The following is a 16108-nucleotide window of genomic DNA, read 5'->3' on the forward strand; positions in this document are numbered from 1 at the left end:
CTCACCGGCAAGTTTGAAGTCATAGTTGAGCTCTTTAATAGCCCAATATGCTTTATGTTCAAGTTCAAGAGGTAAGTGACATGCTTTTCCATAAACCATCTTATACGGAGACATACACATAGGATTTTTATACGCAGTTCTATAGGCCCATAATGCATCATCAAGTTTTTTGGACCAGTTCTTTCTAGATCCATTGACAGTCTTTTGCAAAATTAATTTGAGCTCTCTATTGCTCAACTCTACTTGACCACTAGACTGCGGGTGATAAGGAGATGCGATTCTATGATTAACATCATACTTAGCAAGCATCTTACGGAAAGCACCATGAATAAAATGTGAACCACCATCAGTCATAAGATATCTAGGGACTCCAAACCTCGGAAAAATAACTTCTTTAAGCATTTTAATAGAAGTGTTATGATCAGCACTACTAGTTGGAATAGCTTCTACCCACTTAGTAACATAATCAACAGCAACTAAAATATGTGTGTAACCATTAGAGGCAGGAAAAGGTCCCATATAATCAAATCCCCAAACATCAAATGGTTCAATAACAAGAGAATAATTCATAGGAATTTCTTGACATCTACTCCCTCCGTTCGGAATTAGTTGTCGCAAAAATGGATGTATCTAGATGTATTTTAGTTCTAGATACATCCATTTTCAAGACAAGTAATTCTGAACGGAGGGAGTACTAATGTTACCAATTCTTTGACATTCATCACAAGACAAGACAAACTTACGAGCATCTTTGAAGAGAGTAGGCCAATAAAAACCGGATTGCAATACCTTGTGTGCAGTTCTATCTCCAGCATGGTGTCCTCCATACGATTCAGAGTGACACTTGCGTAGGATCTATTCCTATTCATGCTCAGGTACACAACGTCTAATAACACCATCTACTCCTTCTTTATAAAGGTGTGGGTCATCCCAGAAGTAATGTCTTAAATCATAAAAGAATTTTTTCTTTTGCTGGTATGTGAAACTAGGTGGTATAAATTTAGCAACAATGTAATTAGCATAATCAGCATACCAAGGAGAAGTACGAGAAGCATTAATGACCGCTAATTGTTCATCTGGAAAGCTATCATCAATAGGTAGTGGGTCATCAAGAGCATTCTCTAGCCTAGACAAGTTGTCTGCAACGGGGTTCTCAACTCCCTTTCTATCAATAATATGCAAATCAAATTCTTGGGGCAGGAGAACCCATCTAATATGTCTAGGCTTAGCATTTTTCTTTTCCATAAGATATTTAATAGCAGCATGATCAGTGTGAATAGTAACTTTAGAATCAACAATATAAGGTCTGAACTTATCACATGCAAAAACAACTGCTAAAAACTCTTTTTCAGTAGTAGCATAATTTCTCTGGGCAGTGTCAAGAGTGTTACTAGCATATTGGATAACATTCAATTTCTTATCAACTCTTTGTCCTAGAACAGCACCTACAGCATAATCACTAGCATCACACATAATTTCAAAGGGTAAATTCCAATCAGGTGGCTGAACAATAGGTGCAGTGATCAAAGCTTTCTTAAGTATTTCAAATGCTTCTACACAATCATCATCAAATACAAAAGGAATATCTTTTTGCAATAAATTAGTCAGAGGCCTAGAGGTTTTAGAAAAGTCCTTAATGAACCTCCTATAAAACTGGCATGACCAAGGAAACTTCTTATACCTTTTATGTCCTTGGGACATGGCATCTTTTCAATAGCATCAACTTTAGCTTTATCAACTTCAATACCTCTCTCAGAAATCTTATGCCCCAAGACAATGCCTTCATTAACCATAAAGTGGCACTTTTCCCAATTCAAGATGAGACTAGTGTCTTCGCATCTCTGCAAAACTCGATCAAGGTTTCTCAAGCAATCATCAAAAGAGGATCCATAAACGGCAAAATCATCCATGAATACCTCACAAATCTTTTCACAAAAGTTAGAGAATATAGCCATCATGCATCTTTGAAAGGTAGTAGGTGCATTACATAAACCAAAAGGCATACGCCTATAATCAAAAGTACCGAAAGGGCAAGTAAAAGTAGTTTTTGATTGATCCTCCGCTGACATAGGTATTTGAGAGAAACCAGAATAACCATCTAGAAAGCACAAATGTGTGTGTTTGGATAGTCTTTCTAGCATTTGATCTATAAAAGGTAAAGGGTAATGATCTTTCTTAGTAGCTTTATTTAACTTACGGAAATCAATTACCATCCTATAACCTGTAATAATTCTTCACAGAATCAATTCATCTTTATCATTAGGAACGACAGTAATACCTCCCTTCTTAGGAACGCAATGGACAGGACTTACCCAATCACTATCAGCAACGGGATAAATTGTACCTGCCTGAAGGAGCTTTAGTATCTCCTTTCTTACCACTTCTTTCATCTTAGGATTTAACCGTCGTTGAGGATCTCTAACTGGTTTAGCATATTTCTCCACTTTAATTTTGTGTTGGCATAGAGTGGGACTAATGCCCTTAAGATCATCCAAAGTATACCCAATAGCAGCACGGTGCTTCTTCAGAGTTTTCAGTAATCTTTCTTCTTCTTGCTCTGAAAGGTTAGCACTAATAATAACAAGATATATTTTCTTTTCATCAAGATAAGCATACTTAAGATTATCAGGTAATGACTTGAGCTCAATCACGGGATCACCCTTGGGTGGAGGGGGATCCCCTAGGATTTCAACAGGTAAGTTGTGTTTCAGAATAGGACCTTGTTGAAGGAATAATTTATCTTTTCCCCTTCTTTCATTCATAAAAATATCATTTTCATGGTCTAGAAAATATTGTTCTAACGGATCAGTAGGAGGCACGGCAATAGAAGCAAGACCAATAATCTCATCCTTACTAGGTGATTCTTTATCACGGGGTTGTCTATGAAACTTAGCAAAATTAAACTCATGAGACATATCCCCTAAGCCAATTTTAACAACATCCTTATTGCAATCAATCCTAGCATTAACAGTATTCAAGAAGGGTCTACCAAAAATAATGGGACAAAAGTCATCTTGTGGGGAACCAAGAACAAGAAAATCAGCAGGATATTTAACTTTCCAGCACTAGACTTCAACATCTCTAACAATCCCAACTGGCTTAATGGTATCCCTATTGGCAAGCTTAATAGTAACATCAATACCTTCTATTTCAGCAGGTGCAATATCATGCATAATTTCTTTATATAAGTCATAGGGTATTGCACTAGCACTAGCACCCATATCACATAAGCCATGATAACAATGATCTCCTATTTTAACAGAAATAACAGGCATGCCTACAATGGGTCTATGTATCTTAGCATCTGGTCTAGCAATATTAGCAGTTTCACCACAGAAATAAATAACATGCCCATCTAAATTATCATCCAAGAGATCTTTAACCACAACTATACTATGTTCAACTTTGATTTGCTCAGGAGGTATATAAGTTCTAGTATTACTCTTATGAACAACAGTTGAGGTTTTAGCATGATCCTTTATCCTAACGGGAAAAGGTGGTTTCTCAACATAACTAGTAGGGATTATATTTAAACCACTTCTCCTTAGGGAGATCAACGTGAGTAGCAAAAGATTCACAAAAAGTAGCTACTATCTCAGAGTCAAGTCCATACTTAGCGCTAAATCCACGAAAAGCATGGGCATCCATAAAAGATTTAACACAATCAAACTTAGGTGTTATACTTGACTCCTTACCATCATCGGAACCCCAATCTTCAGAGTTGCGTTTAATTCTTCAGCATATAAGAACCATCACAGGAAGTATCGAGCATGGTGCGATCATTGAGAGAAAGCCGAGCATAAATTTTTTGAATAATCATTTCTCTTGACAGCTCATGATTGGGGCATGAATATAACATTGACTTAAGCCTCCCCCAAGCTTGAGCGATGCTTTCTCCTTCGCGAGGCCAGAAATTATATATGTAATTACGATCACGATGAACAAGATGCATAGGATAGAACTTCTGGTGAAATTCCAACTTCAGTCATTTATAATTCCAAGATCCTGTATCATCACATGGCCTATACCATGTCAATGCATCTCCCTTCAAAGATAAAGGGAAGACCTTCCTTTTGACAACATCATCGGGAATACCTGCAAGCTTAAATAATCCACAAACTTCATCCACAAAGATAAGGTGTAAATCGGGATGCAATGTTCCATCTCCTGCAAAGGGATTAGCTAGCAGTTTCTCTATCATACCCGAAGGAATCTCAGAGTAAATATTTTCAGTAGGTTCAGTAGGTTGAGGAGCAACTCTTTTCTCTACTGGTCGGGGTGAATATATCCCAAACAAGCCCCTCAAAGGATTAGTTTCCATAGTAACAAGTGATAGAAAATTTCAGCACACTATATAAATGTTTCCTTACCAAGTTCCACTCACCAAAGGCGCTTCACTCCCCGGTAACGACGCCAGAAAAGAGTCTTGATGACCCACAAGTTTAGGGGATCTACCGTAGTCCTTTCTTTAAGTAAGAGTGTCGAACCCAACGAGGATCAGAAGAAAATGACAAGCGCTTTTCAGTAAGGTTTTCTCTGCAAGCACTGAAATTGTAGGTAACAGATAATTTTGTGATAAGATAATTTGTAACGGGTAACAAGAAATGAAAGTAAATAAAGTGCATGAAGGTGGTCCAATCCTTTTTGTAGCAAAGGACAAGCCTGGACAATTTTTTATAATGAGAAAATCGCTCCTGAGGACACACGGGAATTATCGTCAAGCTAGTTTTCATCATGCTCATATGATTCGCGTTCGGTATTTTGTTAATTTGATATGTGGGTGGACTGGTGCTTGGGTATTGCCCTTACTTGGACAAGCATCCCACTTATGATTAAACCCTATTGCAAGCATCCGCAACTACAAAAGAAGTATTAAGGTAAACCTAACCACAACATTAGACATATGGATCCAAATCAGCCCCTTACGAAGCAACACATAAACTAGGGTTTAAGCTTCTGTCACTCTAGCAACCCATCATCTACTTATTACTTCCCAGTGCCTTCCTCTAGGCCCAAATAATGGTGAAGTGTCATGTAGTCGACGTTCACATAACACCACTAGAGGAGAGACAACATACATCTCATCAAAATATCGAACGGATAACAAATTCACATTACTACTAATAGCAAGACTTTACCCATGTCCTCAGGAACAAACGTAACTACTCACAAAGCATATTCATGTTCATAATCAGAGGAGTATTAATATGCATTAAGGATCTGAACATATGATCTTCCACCAAGTAAACCAATTAGCATCAATTACAAGGAGTAATCAACACTACTAGCAACCCACAGTACCAATTTGTGGTTTTGATACAAGATTGGATGCAAGAGATGAACTAGGGTTTTGAGAGGAGATGGTGCTGGTGAAGATGTTAATGGAGATTTACCCCCTCCTGATGAGAGGATCGTCGGTGATGATGATGGTGATGATTTCCCCCTCTCGGAGGGAAGTTTCCCCGGCAGAACAGCTCCGCCGGAGCCCTAGATTGGTTTCGCCAAGGTTCCGCCTCGTGGCGGCGGATTTTCATCCCGTAAGCTTGCTTATGATTTTTTTCCATGGTAAAAGCCTTCATATAGCAGAAGATGGGCACCGGAGGGCCACCAGGGGGCCCAGAGGACAAGGGGGCACGCCCAGTAGGGGTGGGCGCGCCCCCCACCCTCCCGGCCAGGGTGTGGGCCCCCTCTGGTGTTTTCTTCGCTCAATAATTCTTATTAATTCCAAAAATAACTTCCGTGGAGTTTCAGGATTTTTGGAGCTATGCATAATAGGTTTCCAATATTTGCTCCTTTTCCAGCCAGAATTCCAGCTGCCGGCATTCCCCCTCTTCATGATAAACCTTGTAAAATAAGAGAGAATAGCCATAAGTATTGAGACATAATGTATAATAACAATCCATAATGCAATAAATATTGATATAAAAGCATGATCTAAAATGGACGTATCAGTGACCTGCAACACTCCGATCATAGACCAATAATCATGGACCTGGAGGAAGGAAGACCAATGCAAAAGAGTAAAATGATTGATCCTGTAAAATGGTTTGAAGCTCGCTTGTTGCTGAAGGATGAGTGTGATGCATAGGTGCAGAATGCATGGGATCTTGCACATGCAAGAGGGGTTGCGTTTGTACGGGAGTGCCTGAAAACGATAGTGGGGGAGCTTAATGACTGGAGTTGGAATATACATGGTGACCTCTCGAAAAGAATAAGAAAATTAAAGAAGAATTTGGGGGTGTAGGTGTCAAAACCGGCGGATCTCGGGTAGGGGGTCCCGAACTGTGCGTCTAGGCGGATGGTAACAGGAGACAAGGGACACGATGTTTTACCCAGGTTCGGGCCCTCTTAATGGAGGTAAAACCCTACGTCCTGCTTGATTAATATTGATGATGTGTGTTACAAGAGTAGATCTACCATGAGATCAAGGAGGCTAAACCCTAGAAGCTAGCCTATGGTATGATTGTTGTTCGTCCTATGGACTAAAGCCATCCGGTTTATATAGACACCGAAGAGGGCTAGGGTTACATAGAGTCGGTTACAATGGTAGGAGATCTACATATCCGTATCGCCAAGCTTGCCTTCCACGCCAAGGAAAGTCCCATCCGGACACGGGACGAAGTCTTCAATCTTGTATCTTCATAGTCTTAGAGTCCGGCCGATGACGATAGTTCGGCTATCCGGACACCCCCTAGTCCATGACTCCCTCAATAGCCCCTGAACCAGGCTTCAATGACGACGAGTCCGGCACGCATATTGTCTTCGGCATTGCAAGGCGGGTTCCTCCTCCGAATAATTTATGGAAGATTGTGAACACCAGGATAGTGTCCGTCTCTGCAAAATAAATTCCACACACCACCGTAGAGAGAATAATATTTACACAAGTTCAATCTGTTGACGTATTTGGTGGCGTGACATCACACCACTACCAAGCCTTTACTTGAATCGTTTTTATTGTACCACCTCAGCGTGTTTAGCGAAGCGGTTTCCTTGGCACGTCTTGTTGAAGCAGAGATCGTGTTCCCCTTATTCCGGGATTCCCATCAATACGGACGTGGGTAACCCAACCGTGCCATTGATTGCGGCGCTTGGGAGATAAGCGAGTTTTATCGGGCCGGTGGGGACACATGTTTTTGTCCGCACATATAAGGGGATAAAGATCCAACCCTTTTACCTGCACCTTCTTCCTCCTTGGCTTATCCATCTCCGCGAACTCGAGCTCCAGCGCCCAAGTCCGCACATCTCACCTCAACCTCCTCCAACTATGTCCGGAGCGGGAGGCAAGTGGATGGCCTCCTCCGTCACGGAGGGGCACATCCAGAAGCTGCGCATCGCCGGATATTTGTCCAGCAACATCGCACATCGGCTCCCTGACGAGGGAGAGCTCATCCCCACCCCCAGGCCCCATGAGAGGGTAGTATTTCTTCCCCATTTCCTCCGCGGACTGGGCTTCCCACTCCATCCCTTTGTCCGGGGGCTCATGTTCTATTACGGCCTAGATTTCCATGATCTGGCCCCGAATTTCATCCTCAATATCTCGGCGTTTATCGTCTGTGTGAGGCCTTCCTCTGCATCCAGCCCCACTTCGGCTTGTGGCTCAAGACCTTCAGTGTCAAGCCGAAGGTTGTGAAGGGCAGCCAAGCGGAGTGCGGAGGCGCCATGGTGGGCAGGATGTCCAATGTTACTTGGCTTGAGGGCACTTTTGTGGAAACCATTAAGGGGTGGCAGTCGGGGTGGTTCTACATCACCGAGCCGCGTGACCCTGAATGGGCAGCGGCCCCCGAATTCAGATCTTGCATCCCCACACGGCTCACCTCCTGGAAAGAGAGCGGCCGGACATGGGGTGATTCGGAGGAGCTGACCGGACTCCAAGCCTGCATCCAAAAGCTAGTGGACAAGAAGCTCAAGCTTGTCAACATAGTCCAGGTCATGCTCATCCGCCGGATTCTCCCATGCCAACGACGGGGCTTCAACATGTGGGAGTTCGATCCGGCGTAGCACCAGACTTTAAGCGGGCTCTTCGACGCTACGTATGAAGATGTCTGGAAGGTGCTATTCAAGGGCGCTGAGGCTCCCGCATCCGCTACCGAAGATCGCGGATTCAGCTCGCAGCGTTCGGCTGACGAGGTAAGTGATTTTGTCCTTTGCGGGACGCTTGTTTTCCATAGTTTGACTCTATGCGGGATCTAAACTCCCTCTCCTTTGACAGGACTGGCTGGCGAAGGCCGAGCAGACTATCTGTCTAGCCCCATTGCCAGAGGACCCAGCGGACGCCCGCTTAACGGGGCTGCTGGCTCCGGCACCCCATGTGGTGCCGGAGAAGAAGGCCAAGAAGAAGGCCACGGGGACTCAGAAGAGTTCCCGTTTTCAGGTGTTATCGGATGATGACTCCGAGGCCGACTCCTCTCACAAAGGCGAGGAGGAGAAGAAGAAAGCCTCTCCCCCAGCGGGGGGAGGGAAGAAAAGGAAGGCCTCCCCAATGAGAGAGGCCGAAGGGTCCAAGAAGGGAAAAACTCTTTCCCTGGACTGCTCCGCCAATGCCAGTGACGACAACGAGGACTGGCCCCCAAGGGCCAAGCCCCTGGCGAGATCGTAAGTATCCGGACTCCCGAATAACTTTATGGTTTTTCTTTTCGCCGCATAATGTCTTTCTAATGCCGCATACAACCCTGCAGTCCGCCCAAGGATGATCTTCCCGCTTCGTCGAGCGGGTTCTTAGGTGTGTCGGATATGGATTCTCTCCCGACCGCCTCCACCCCCCGTGATGCGGACGATGCCGAGGTGGGATCCCGGGAAGGGACCCACCCGGAGGAGGAGGCCCCGGAGGTGTCGCAGAACAACCTCCCGGACTTTGCACCGGACTCGGCCCCGGAACCCATAGCGGTTCCGGAGTCCGGCGGGCGGCCCCTTCGTAAGAAGGGCAAGACCGTGACGCCGGCAGCCTCCGTCCAACCGTAGGCGCCGGATAGCTTGTTGGAGGCGCTCAATGGCGCCTCCATCAAAGAGGAACACCGCACTGTTATTAGTGCGGTGATTCAGAAGGTTCAGCTCGCCAAGAGCGGGCTGACCGAAGCCTGTAGCAGCCTTCTAACAGGCTTTGAGGTAAGAATTTTGATATATGTAAAATAGTACCGCATAGACAGTAGCCCCTGATGCTCGGTTCGGTGTTCGGAAAGAAAAGCCGGACTGAGGATCTAAAAAGATATACGCAGGAGTCATAAAAAATATGTCAATATGGGATTGTAGGCTGTGCTGCTGACCTCTGCCGCACTAACTGCGGAGGTCAATACTTTGAAGGAAAGCCTCGAGTGGTTCGAGAACGAGCTCGTCCGTGCCAAGAAGCAGCTCGAGGACAAGGAAGGTGAGTAATACCTTATTAAAATTGTACCTTATAGAAAAGGATTTGGTTGCAAGAAAAATGACAAGGATAACATGGATATAGCAGGGGCCATAAACGAGGTGGCCACCCTGAAGGAGCCGGTGTCTGCGGCCGAACGTAATGCGGCCGCGGAACACACCGAGCGAGAGAAGCAGAAGGCGCGGGTGGCGGAGGTACAGCAAGAGCTCCAGGCTCTCATGGAAAAACATGAGAGTTTGGAGCGTGACTCGAAGACTCGAGAGTCCGAGCTTGCGACGGCTCTTGAGAGTGCCAAAGCCGCTAAGGCCGAAGCCTATAAGGCCCTCCAGGAAGTCGAGGCGTTGAAGAAAATAGCGGCGGGTAAGGCGTTTTTCATGCAAAGTAAGCATGTGAGTGTGAATTACATATCACTTACCCTAATTCGGAGCTCTCCAGGAGCGTTCACAGATCTGCCCTGCAGCGTGTCCGATGCTGCCGCTTTCTACAGGGCCGAGGAGGGGAGCTCGACGGAGAAGGTCTTCTGGTCTCAGTATGCTGAGGCCGGACATCCGGTGCCCCTTAGCGACCAGCTGAAGCAGCTGGTCGAGCTCCACAAGGTGGCCGAACAGGCCATGAAGGGCCTCATAGTTCGGCTGTGGCCTAAGGAGGCCATGCCTGGGAGCTACTTCGGCCTGGTGCGGCGGCTGGTGGATGCGTGCCCGTGGGTTGAAGTCATCAAGCACTCCGCCTGTATTGAAGGTGCCCGTCGGGCCCTTGCCCGCGCAAAGGTGCACTGGGGCAAGATGGAGGCCCAGAAGCTTGTGACGGACGCGCCACCGCAGGGCAAGGAGCATTGCATGCCCGAGATGTATTATAAGAGTGTCCTGAAGGGTGCCCGCATTATTGCGGGTGAGTGCTCCAAAGATGTAATATTTGAGTAGACTCGCATTTTGTTATCCTGTGCGCTGAAAACTTAGTTCATATGCGCTAAGCAACGCTTGTTAATTTAAAATATTACCTTCTGTGCGGCTGTTTATCAAATCCGAGAGATGGCAAGTCGTCGGCTTCAGCCCCCATGCCACGAGTGCTGGGGTGTTCGGGATAAACTTGAGCACTCTTGTTCCCATTTTTGGGTCCATCTAGGGAGGCGCTCAACACAACGAACAAGGCAACCAGACTTATAATGCTTGAACACTCTCACTTAGCCATAGAATTCTATAATTTTAAATTTCGGTGAAGCCCCTAGTCTTCAGAAGGCCGAATTTGGGGCGCTATCCACGCCTGTGCCGGACAAAGCTGGCTCCTCGCTCTAAGCGGCGTAAGTCTTTAGGGACTCGCAAAAAACCTCTCAAACAGCGACCGGCTCTCGCCTCATCATGACGGTCAGTTTTAGCTTTCTCCACTGAGGCACTCGCCCAGCTCAACTGGGGCGCAATCGCAGTGGTTCTCCCAGTGCTACCTTAGCCGTACAACGGAATGTAAGGTACCAAAACATGGGAGCTGGGCAAACCCAACTATTGACCCAAGACATGATTCGGAGCCGATGCATATAATGCTATAAGTTCGGGGTGCCGCACTTGTGAAAGTGTTCGGACTTATCACACCATGATGCGGGAAACATAAGCCCCTGGTGTATTTAGCCGTACCAAAATGTACGGATGCAACATGTCATAAATGAACATATGTATAAGAAAGAAATGCAATTGGAAGCAAAAAGGTGCTGCATTACTTATTCAAGAAAAACTGTTGTAAATGTAGAACGATACAAATGGTGCGATAAGCAAGGGATGGGACTATTAAACATGTCCCCCTCCAGGGGTAGGCTGCGGAATGGTGCATAAAACAGATTTAATGCTCGTAATGGAGACCACCTGGATATTCGTTGTAGCCTTTCTCCTTCCCTGGCTGTTGCATCGTGAGTTCGGTAGGCCTCGGACGAACGGAGTCCTGTGGGTAAAAATAAAAATAAAAAAGAAAAAAAGAACGACACACTTGAGAGCCCCTGGTGTGGTTGATCCGCATTCTGGGCCTATCATGGTTGTGCCCCTCCCCCCATGCCCATGGTATCTTCAGAGCGTAATGGTGTACGCGAAGGACCTGTCTTGATGTTTTGTAGGGGCTGGGGTTGGGGCCGCACTGCTACGCGTGCTCGGAACGTGCCAGGCGGTCTTGTTGTAGGTTACTCCGGGCGCGTTTAGCCGTGTCCGGCCGCTTAACGGCCGGACTCGAGAATTGCCTTAAGAGGCTGCATTGTACTTCTGCCGCGAGAGCCGCTGTATGTTCCTCCGTTCGGAGAGAGCGTTCAGTGTTTCCGTTGACCGTGATGACTCCTCGAGGGACTGGCATCTTGAGCTTGAGGTATGCGTAGTGCGGCACCGCGTTGAACTTTGCAAACGCGGTACGTCCGAGCAGGGCATGATAGCCGCTGCGGAACAGAACTATGTCGAAGATTAACTCCTCGCTTCGGAAGTTATCCGGGGATCCGGACACCACTTCCAGTGTAACTGAGCCTGTACAATTGGCTTCTACACCTGGTATGACGCCTTTAAAGGTCGTCTTGGTAGGTTTAATCCTTGAGGGGTCTATGCCCATTTTGCGCACTGTATCCTGATAAAGCAGGTTCAGGCTGCTGCCGCTGTCCATCAGGACTCTGGTGAGGTGAAATCCATCAACGATTGGGTCTAAAACCAATGCGGCGAGTCCGCCGTGGCGGATGCTGGTGGGGTGGTCCCTTTGGTCAAAAGTGATCGGGCAAGAGGACCATGGATTGAACTTTGGGGCAACTGGCTCCATCGCATATACATCCCTGAGTGCGCGCTTCCGCTCCCTTTTGGGTATGTGTGTTGCGTATATCATGTTCACCGTCCGCACTTGTGGGGGGAAACCCTTCTGTCCTCTATTGTTCGGCGGTCGGGTCTCTTCCTCATCATCGCTATGCAACCCCTTGTCATTGTTTTCGGCAATTAACTTGCCTGCCTACTTGAATACCCAACAGTCCCTGTTGGTGTGGTTGGCTGGCTTTTCAGGGGTGTCGTGTATCTGGCACGAGCGGTCGAGTATTCGGTCCAAATTGGACGGACCCGGAGTAGTTCTTTTGAATGCCTTTTTCCGCTGACCGGGTTTAGAGCCTCTGAATCCGGCATTGACTGTCGTATCTTCACTATTATCGCCGTTAATGCGGCGTTTGTTTTTGTTGCGACGCGACCTGCCATTACGGTCCTTGATATCCGGACTGACAGAATTTTTGCTGAGGTTGTTGCTGCGTGCTAGCCAGCTGTCCTCACCCGTGCAGGAGCGGGTCATGAGTGATGTGAGGGCGGCCATGGATTTCGGCTTTTCCTGTCCCAGGTGCCAGCAAGCCACTCATCGCGGATGTTATGTTTGAAGGCCGCGAGGGCCTACGCATCCGGACAGTCGACGATTTGGTTTTTCTTGGTTAAGAACCGTGTCCAGAATTGTCTGGCCGATTCGTCTGGCTGCTGAATTATATGTCTTAGGTCGTCAGCGTCTGGTGGTCGCACATACGTTCCTTGGAAGTTATCGAGGAATGCGGCTTCCAGGTCTTCCCAACTCCCGATTGACTCTGCTGGCAGGCTGTTAAGCCAATGCCGGGGTGGTCCTTTAAGTTTGAGTGGGAGATATTTGATGGCGTGAAGATTGTCACCGCGGGCCATGTGGATGTCGAGGAGATAGTCTTCAATCCAAACCGCGGGGTCTGTTGTGCCATCGTAAGATTCAATATTCACGGGTTTAAACCCTTCGCGGATTTGATGATCCATTACTTCATCTGTGAAGCATAGTGGGTGTGCGGCGCCTCTGTACTGGGCGATATCACGACGGAGCTCAAAAGAGCTTTGTCTATTTTGTTCGGCCCGGCCGGACTTACTGTGTCCGGCGCGACGGTTGTGGTCGCGTATCATGGGGCGCCCACGCGATCCATAGATCGATCTTGATTGTATTGCCTTATCCTCCAATATATCTCACAAGTCCGGAGCGTTCCCCTGTGGCCTTGTGCTTTTCGAGCGATGCCGGGGTACGGTTCTAGTGAAGGGCCTAGAGGCCTCTCTGTCGCGACCACGGGGTGGTCGGTCAGCCATATTGTCTGCTGGTGATGCAGGTTCATACGCCTCCTCCTCTAATCGGGGGAGCAACTTGTGTTTAGGGTAGCTTTTGGAGGGGCGTTCGAGCTCATGCTCTTCGGCCGCGAGGACTTCAGTCCATCTGTCGGCTAGCAGATCTTGATCAGCTCTAAGCTGTTGCTGCTTTTTCTTGAGGCTGTTCACCGTGGCCATAAGCCTGCGTTTAAAACGCTCTTGTTCGACGGGATCCTCAGGCATGACGAATTCGTCGTCGTCGAGGCTTGCCTCGTCTCCGAAGGGAGGCATATAATCCTCTACCTCTTCTTCTTCCGCTCTCTCATGAGGGCTGGCGTCTCCGTCTTCCTGTGTTGAATCTTGCTGGAGTGGGTTGTCTTCGGCACTGTGTGGGGTGTTATTATCTCCGGTGCCGGAATCTTCATTCTTGCTGTGGCGGGATTTAGAGCGGCGCCGCTGACGCCGACGCTTGGGCTGTTTCTTGGAGGGGTCATCCTCCGCTGTTCCTTCGCCATTCCCATCCTTTGGGATATCCACCATGTATATGTCATATGATGAGGTGGCTTTCCAGTGCCCGGTAGGCGCTGGTTCTTGGTTGTCTCCGGCATCGTCGTCCATACCGTCGATGTCTTCGGAGTCGTAGTCTAGCATGTCGGTTAGATCGTCGACAGTGGCTACTAAGTGGGTGGTGGGTGGGCTTTGAATTTCTTCGTCGTCCGCATCCCAACCGTCCTGACCACAGTCCGGCCAGGGCTCTCCTGATAACAAGAGATACTTTAGCGAACTCAAGATGTCGCCGGTAGGTGAGTGTTGAAAGATGTCCGCAGCGGTGAACTCCATGACCGGCGCCCAATCGGATTTGATTGGAGGGGGCGCGGGAGGTTCGGAGTTCGGCAAGGAGTCCGGCACCTCGGGGTCATGAGCTTCATGAGGGCCAAGGTCAGTGTTCGGCTCTATTGCCGTAGAGGTTGCAGCCCCCGAGGCGGTGTCTAGCCATCCGTCCTCGATCTGCGCGGCCTCCAGGGTACTGTCCAGCTGCAGAGCTAAATCATGCCCGCCGTGACAGTGCGGCGCGCTTGGCTGTGGCTCGAATCCATCAAAGATCAAGTCCCCGCGGATGTTAGCCATGAAGTTCAAACTTCCAAATCTGACCTGACGGCCAGGGGCGTAGCTTTTGATCTGCTCCAGATGGCCAAGCGAATTGGCCCGCAGTGCAAAGCTGCCGAATACAAAGATCTGTCCAGGGAGGAAGGTCTCACCCTGGACTGCGTCGTTGTTGATGATCGAAGAAGCCATCGAGCCTATCAGTGACGACACAGAGGAACTCTCAATGAAAGCACCAATGTCGGTGTCAAAACCGGCGGATCTCGGGTAGGGGGTCCCGAACTGTGCATCTAGGCGGATGGTAACAGGAGACAAGGGACACGATGTTTTACCCAGGTTCGGGCCCTCTTGATGGAGGTAAAACCCTACGTCCTGCTTGATTAATATTGATGATGTATGTTACAAGACTAGATCTACCACGAGATCAAGGAGGCTAAACCCTAGAAGCTAGCCTATGGTATGATTGTTGTTCGTCCTACGGACTAAAGCCATCCGGTTTATATAGACACCGGAGAGGGCTAGGGTTACACAGAGTCGGTTACAATGGTAGGAGATCTACATATCCGTATCGCCAAGCTTGCCTTCCACGCCAAGGAAAGTCCCATCCGGACACGGGATGAAGTCTTCAATCTTGTATCTTCATAGTCTTGGAGTCCGGCCGATGACAATAGTTCGGCTATCCGGACACCCCCTAGTCCAGGACTCCCTCAAGGGGTTTGTAGGAGGGAAATATTTCACGGGAAATGCTCCATTGGGAGCAAGTATTACGTTTCAAACTAGGAAGACTAGAGGAGGAGGAGCTATTTTGGAAGCAACATGCACATGTTGATTGGCTGACAAAGGGGATCGTTGTCGGTGTCAAAACCGGCGGATCTCGGGTAGGGGGTCCCGAACTGTGCGTCTTAGGGTCGATGGTAACATGAACACGGGATTTTACCCAGCTTCGGGCTCTCTTGATGAGATAATACCCTACATGCTGCTTGATTGACTATAATGAGTATAGGGGTTCCAAGAGTTGATCTACCTCGAGATCATATGTTGTGGTCTAAACCCTAGAGGTATGATGAGTAATGTCATAATAATGATCCTCTATCGACTAGCCTAGCCTCGGTTTATATAATGTACCATAGGCCTAGGGTAACAAGAGTCCTAGACGAATACGCCGGTGGGGGAGGAGTCCTTGTCTTGATCACCAAGTCTTGTGGAATCTTCCTTGTATGCGGCAACTGTACGAACTGGCCCATGAGTATACGGCCATGGGGGTCCTCGGCCCAATCTAACTGATCGGGGGACAACGTGGTGAGTACCCCATAGTCCAGGACACCGTCAGTAGCCCCCTGAACCGGTCTTCAAGTTGGGGACGCTCCTCGGTTCTTCCGAACTGTTCTTCATCTTCGGTCATCGGTCTTGAAAACTAGTTCAACAAATCTTCTCATCTTCGATCTTGAGGATCGCAAAATAAATCCGAAGAGTTTATATGTCGGGTATCCGAGGAGCCCCTTTAAGTTTCCGGCCTTTATCAATGCCTTGTTATTTTTCACGCCACACCTCGGGTTTGAAGTTGTTCCCAGGA

This window comes from Triticum dicoccoides, chromosome 4B, assembly GCF_002162155.2.
Source record: "Triticum dicoccoides isolate Atlit2015 ecotype Zavitan chromosome 4B, WEW_v2.0, whole genome shotgun sequence".
NCBI classification, from domain to species: Eukaryota; Viridiplantae; Streptophyta; class Magnoliopsida; order Poales; family Poaceae; genus Triticum; species Triticum dicoccoides.